This window comes from Geospiza fortis, unplaced genomic scaffold (assembly GCF_000277835.1).
Source record: "Geospiza fortis unplaced genomic scaffold, GeoFor_1.0 scaffold450, whole genome shotgun sequence".
NCBI lineage: Eukaryota > Metazoa > Chordata > Aves > Passeriformes > Thraupidae > Geospiza > Geospiza fortis.
The window spans coordinates 1,722,769-1,723,142 of NW_005054416.1; positions in this window are offsets into that span (position 1 = coordinate 1,722,769).

Consider the following 374-nt stretch of genomic DNA (forward strand, 5'->3'; position numbering starts at 1 on the left):
TTCCTGCTGGAATAACCTCACAGTGCCTCCTGCAGCATGGATATTTCCACACAGATCTGCCTATTTAAGACCACTATGCCAGGAACCAGCAGAGGCTCCAAGGAAGCTCAGTGGAATCAGGACAAGGACAGGTTGATATTCCATAGGATTTGCTATTTATTACCCTCATCCCCCAGCCAAATGTTTCCCCAAAAGTTTTTCTATCTGCCTACTACCTATAACCTCATTTTTACCTCAAAATGTTCATTCTACCCGTGTTCCCGGGGCCACTTGACAGAGTTCCCTGGAATTCCGTGGACTCCAGTCCTGGGCTCGGGCTCCAGCCGATGTTTTACAGCAGCCGAGGGCGGGGCCGGACGCGCTCCCCGCCCCGC